Source organism: Vitis riparia, chromosome 8 (assembly GCF_004353265.1).
Source record: "Vitis riparia cultivar Riparia Gloire de Montpellier isolate 1030 chromosome 8, EGFV_Vit.rip_1.0, whole genome shotgun sequence".
In the NCBI taxonomy this organism is placed as follows: domain Eukaryota; kingdom Viridiplantae; phylum Streptophyta; class Magnoliopsida; order Vitales; family Vitaceae; genus Vitis; species Vitis riparia.
The window spans coordinates 14,131,054-14,137,280 of record NC_048438.1 but is presented as its reverse complement, the minus strand read 5'-3'; positions in this window follow the sequence as shown (position 1 = coordinate 14,137,280).

Genomic DNA, 6,227 nt, shown 5'->3' with positions numbered 1-6,227 from the left:
AAACGTTAAATCATAAATACAAAAGAAACTCCCATTGAATATGAATAAATATAATTAAAAATAATTGAGATCTAAAATAAATTAATTATTTTAATTTACTATTTTAAATTATTTGTATATTTAGTTTATTTAATAATTTCAATTAAATTATTATAAAATACCCACTAAATAATCTTTGTCTTACTTTAAATAAAATATATGTATTTTTTCATAAGTCAAATAATTATTCCCTAAAATGATAATTTTACTTGATACTATTAAATTGTTGTAAAATAAAAGAATAAGGAGAAGAAAAAACGAGATAATAAACAAAAATATTTAAAGAAAAGTGTAATAGAATGTAGGAAGATAACAGAATTAATTTTCCTTAGAAGTGTCTTTCTTTTACAGAGAGTTACAAAGAGATATACATCAATATAGATGATCATTCACAAATTCTTATAATTCAATAAATTCTCATATTTTATAACACTTCTCCTTGCATGATCGTAAGAATATGTCTCATTAAAACCTTATTAGAAAAAACCTTAATGAAAGATAAAAAAATATAATATTCTTTTGGATTACTACAGTTGTCTCGTTAAAAACCTTGTTAGTAAAACCTAATGGGACAAAACCTGAACGAAGGAAAAAAAAAAAGAGTGTAGCGTAGTGATATTCTTATCAATTAGCTTCCCTCATGTTGACATGATTATATTTTCTCTAGTAGCATAACATAGAGATCTTTAAGAGTCAGTGTATTCCAATGATCTTCTTGAGTATTGCAATTGATAATGTCTTTGTAAATAGATCTACTAAATTGTCACTTGAACTTACTCATCGAATAGTAATTTCATCACTCTTCTGGAGTTTATGAAAGTAAAAAACTTCGGTGATGTATGTTTGATTATATCACCTTTAATGTATCATTCGTTAATTTGTGCAATGCATGCAACATTATTTACTTGGTAGCATTACCTCTAATGGGGGGTAGTCCACATGTTTCCATTATTCGGTTTATTAATCTCCATGATATTATCATACCACCATAGATAAATACATACTTCATTTGAGATGAGCTTTGTGGGGGTTTAAAAGATAGTCAATATCTACATATTCAAATAATTAAGATTCTAATCCTTTTGAATAACATAGACTCATGCTATCGTAGTACATGATTGACTTTATTCCAATGTCTCTTAGTTGGTGTTAAACTATATCTCACAAGTAAGTTAACAATTAATGCAATATTTAGTCGTGTGTAACTTGCAATATACATCAATGCACCAATAACACTGTAATATAGTACTTCTGGACCGAGTAGTTCTTCATCATATTCTTTAAGACGGAATGAATCATTTTTCACTTCAAGTGAACGAACTATCATCGAATAACTTAATGGATGTAATTTACCAATATGAAAGTGCTTCCAAACTTTTTTTGTATATGTTGACTAATAAACTAGTATTTCATTTGAAAAATGCTTGATCTGTAGGTTGAGGCAAAAATTTTGTTTTTTAGGATCTTTCATTTCATATTTACTTTTCAAATAGTCAATTTTTCTTGTAAGCTCTTCAAGAGTTCCAACAAAATTCAATGTTTCACATATACTATAATAATTACAAATATTCAACATAATGAATATGCATAAACAAATAAGGTAATACATACATGCTTCCCATTTCAAATATTCATTGAAGTGATTGTACCACATGCCTTTGGATTGCTTAACCGATACAATAATCTTTGTAACTTGATTAAGTATATGCTACAATGTTTTGAATTAGTTGATTTAGACATTTGAAATTCTTTAGGGATTTTCATATATATGTCACTATCTAAATATCCATGTAAATATGCAATAACAACATCCATAAGACGTAAATCCAATCTTTCTAAGAAACAAATTAGATATCTAAATATGGTTGTGTCCATCATAAGATAATATGTTTCCTCGTAGTCAATATTAGGCCTCTATGAGAAACCTTGATCTATGAGTCACGTTTTATATCTCGTGATTTCATTTTTTTCGTTACACTTTCTTGTAAAATACTCATTTATATTCAACATGTTTAATAACTTCATGCGTCTAGACTACTGGTCCAAATACTTCTCATTTTTCTAATGAGTCTAATTTTGTCGGGATACATTTTTTTCATTTTGGTCAATTTTTTCTATGTTGACATTCATCCATAGTTTCTATTTTGGCATCCTTATCATTTCTTATGATGTCAAAAGCCACTTGGAAAGAAAATATATTGTCAATGATGAGAGTATTTCAATCCCATTTTTTTCCATATATAAGTAGATAATTGAGATCTCATCAATATTAGGTACTTATACCTTTTCAAGAACTAATTGTAAAATATATGTCTCTCATATGGCTACTTGTTTAAATTATGCCTCTTTAGGAGTTGCTTGAGACTGATCGGTCATTTTAATAACCCATTGTATATGCAACTTCTTCAAGAGTGCCACCTATCATATATCATTCCTTGTGTTTTCCTCTTATAAGGAATGTGTTTGCCTCTTCAGGGTCTACCATGCTTCAAGCGTGCCTTAAACTCATTATTCAATTGTCATTCAAAGATATCAACTCATTATTTAATTGTCTTCATGGATATCAACTTATTATTTAATTGTTCTTCAAGGACATCAACACTTTATTTAATTGTCTTTCATGGATATCAACTTTTTATTTAATTATCCTTTATGGATATCAACTTATTATTTAATTGTCTTTCAAGAACATCAACTCATTATTTAATCGTCCTTCAAGGACATCAACGCATTATTTAATTGTCCTTTAGGGACATCAATTTGTACTGGAATATTTTAAATCAGTGAAAATGATTTTATCACTTTTTTTTTGCATCAATGAAAGCATTTGGTAATCGATTTGCAAGTTTTTGCAAATAAATAATCTGTTGAACTTCTGATTCACATTTATTAGTACAAGGATCAAGATATATAAGTCAAAGTCAATACATTCAAAATATTTTCATACTGTTCTTCTGGAACTGACTTTTCTCCACCTAATAGCGGAAAAATTATCTCATTAAAATGATAATTTGCACAACATGTCATCCTATCTTTCAAGTGTATAAGTAGACTAGTCATTAGATAAAAAAACTTATGGTTTTTATAATGTACGTTCATACGACTTTATAATAAATTAATGTATCATTGTTTATCCCCGGGGACCAAGTTGGTCTTACAAGATTCTTATGGATCTAGTATAATATAAAATGTCATTCGCATAAAATTAAATACTACTAGTGACATAGTATAAGCTCTTATGGAGCCTTTAATCAGGTTTTTATCACCTGATATAATATTAACATTGTTTGTCATCAATGTTGTGCAATTAATGAGACAAAAGTTTCATCAAAATAACGAATCATAAAACATGTCATAAAGACATTGCCTTTATAGAGTTTAAGAAATATTATCATAAAGAAATAGTTAAAATCAATGAAAAAAATCTAATCATTGATAATGACTTACCTTAATAAGTTGTTTAAAAGCAATGGAAGCATATAACACAACAAAACAAATATGAAAATGATAATTTAAAGTTATATATTTCTTAAATATCTCACACATTTGATTTTATAAGTATGAAGCAGTTTATACATAAAATAACTAAAAAGTATTTCAATAATCAAACTAATTGTAGTGATAGATCAATAATTTTATTCAAAATATTATTATGATCTAAATCAATGTGCAAAAATTAATTCATAAATCAAAGTTTCAAGATAACATATTATGATTTAAAGCACTTTGTTGTCTCAAAACTTTAATTGAAACACTACCAATTTATCTAAATATATATGTAAAGATATAACATAATATATTGAGAACAATAGTTGAACTTATTATAATTTCAAAATTATTTTTGGATAATGAAATTATTGCATTAATGAAAATACCATATATGACAACATGCAATAATATATATTATTTTATATAACTCAAATTTTTTAATCATAAAAACATGTTTTAAAGAAAATTGACATGTAAAATCAATTTATTAATCATATGACCAAGTCATATAGTTCATATGTATCAAAAATATAAATAAAAAAATTAAAAAAAATTCAACACATAATTTCATTATTAAATTCTCGATAAGTAAACCCAAATAAAAGATATTATCCAAAATTTTCAAGATATAAGTACATATGCTATTCAAAAATCTCAACTTTCTATATGAAACAATCATATTTTATATAAAATATTGAAAAATCTAACTATTATATCAAAGTATTATTGTGTATCAACTAGAATAAAAAAAATATATATAAAATATCACCTTTAACACAAGAATATTAAATATAAATATAATAATTTCATGTATCCCAAAAATTCCACATCTATATGTAAATATTTCTATTAATAACGGTATAACTTCTAATAACAAGAATTCATTAAAAAAAAATGTCATGCACTTACCTATTTGTATAACTTGATATACAAAATATTAATCTTTTGATAATATATAAATATTATATATATGTTTATTATCATAACTTTAGGTTATAATATATTTTACTATAATTTTGGGTTATATGAATTTCATAAAGTTGTACAAAATTAATTTTGTTTTCTATAGCTTCTAGCTAAAAAAAGAGTATATATTAATAACTTTGGTTTAACATTTGATTAGCACAAAGAATATTAATTTTCTCATTTTCATAACTTCGAGTTATGGATAATAATATTTATATAACTTATGGTTATATTCATATAGCTTCAGATTATACGAGTTTTAATAATTATTAATTTATTAACTTTTTTTTTCAAAGCTTTAGGCTATGAATTATTTTTTTATGTAAATTTGTGCATACCTTCATGTTATGGACTATTCATTATGTAGATTTGTGTATAGTTTCAAGTTATGAACTATTCATTTTATAACTTTTGATTATATAATATTATTTTGTATAACTTTCAGTTATACTATATAATTAAAAACAAATAATTATGAGTTATATACATAACTTCTGACTATATATCTATAATTTTAAATTTGTACATAACTTTAGGTATGAACTATTCATTATATAGTTTTTGGTCTTATAATACTATTTTATGTAACTTTAAGATGTAATATAATTAAAAAGTAATTAGGGATCTTATGCATAACTTTCGACTATGTATTTGTAATTTTATAATTTACCCCATAACATCTGGTTATGAAGATTGTACGTATTTTTCATTACTTTTGGTTCTGAAATTTTTTTCTATATAACTTCTAGTTATGAAATAATAAAAATATGCAATTGTATGAAATATGATTCACATAACTTCTGACTATGAAATAAAGTAAATAAAAATTATAATAATACAATGTATACTATTCATATTTAATCGAAGAGAATAAGGCTACATACTTATAAGAAATTTTGTAAATGAATCTTCTATTTTCTTTTGTACCTTAGAGTTTTTTTTTTTCTTACCTTGAGTATTATTCTTTTTTTCTATATACTCATAGTGTTGTGTTAATAATGTGTTATAAAATAAAATAATAATGAGAAGAAAAGACGGAGAAAATAAATAAAAATATTTTTTTAAAAAAAGTAGGATAAAATGTAGGAGGATAACGAAATGAATTTTCATATCTCCCGGGAGTTACAAAGAGATATACATCAATATGAATGATCATCTACAAATTTCAATAAATTTTTATATTTTATAATATAAATAAAATTATCAAAAAACTAATTTTAAATTAATAAAAATATATTACAAATAAATATATCATAAAGTTTTATTATCTAATATAAGATACAAATCATTGTGGAAAAATTCTTTAGGATTCTCGAGTAATAAATAAAATATCTTTTAATATTCTACTTAATAATGATTTTATATTTTATATTATATAAATTCTATCACTTTTTTATATTTTTTTTAATAAAATTGAATAAAAATTTTGATGTTTTGACATCAACAATAAACTAAAAAAATTTAAAATTTTTCACATCATTAATAAAGAATGTTAGTTAAAAATATAAATTTCGAAAAAGAGTTGTTTGTTTATGAAAAAAAAAAAGCTTAAATCAAGTCTTACGATTAAAAAGGAAAATTAAAAAAGGAAATCGAATTTTATAATTAAGTATCCATGATTATACTTAATTATCTAATTTATGAAAAAATAGATGTATTTTAAAATATTTTTAAATATATGAAAGATAAAATTGATTTATAAAATTTAAGGGTCTTTTCATCATCCACTTTTT